Below are 678 nucleotides of genomic sequence, written 5' to 3' on the forward strand. Positions count from 1 at the left end.
TGGGAGGGAGGGAGGGAGCAGGGGGGAGAGAGAAGTATGCTCCAAGACAAAAAGCAAAAAACAAAAAAAACAAAAAACGAGCAGTTCTATTGATCACGGGAGTGTTTGAGTGAGTTCTGAGCTGCTGGTGTGTGTGTGTGTGTGTGTGTTGTGGTGACACCAGTGAATCAGCAGGCCTCTCTGTGTGTTGATGAATAATTCAGCTTCCGTCTTATTTTAACGATACAAGTCTTCAGGGCAGACAAAGGCTCCTCCTTAAAAAACCACACACACACACACACACACACACGCCCGCGCAGAAAGCAGAGAGCTCACGTGATCCTGGACTTACAAAAAGTATCAGAAGTAGGAAGAAATAGGGTTTTTATGGCTGGAGAACTTGCACAGCGTTTTTTGGCCGAAGCTTTCAGCGTCACGCTCCTTGAACTTCGTTTTTGTGTTTTTCTTTATTTTCTGTTCTGCCTTAATATTTTTATGGAATATTGCCATGGCTTTGGCTTACAAGGTAGCAACGTTGGCCTTTGATAGCACCACTCCCCCAAAAGCAACTTTTTACAGAAACTTATTTTTGGAAAAAAAAAAAGAATGTGAATCAAACCGTTGGGGTGGGAGGGAGGGGGGGATTAGAGGGATTCTGGACATTAGGCTCTTTAAAAGAAACACACAAAATACAGAATA

Source organism: Kryptolebias marmoratus, linkage group LG16 (assembly GCF_001649575.2).
Source record: "Kryptolebias marmoratus isolate JLee-2015 linkage group LG16, ASM164957v2, whole genome shotgun sequence".
NCBI lineage: Eukaryota > Metazoa > Chordata > Actinopteri > Cyprinodontiformes > Rivulidae > Kryptolebias > Kryptolebias marmoratus.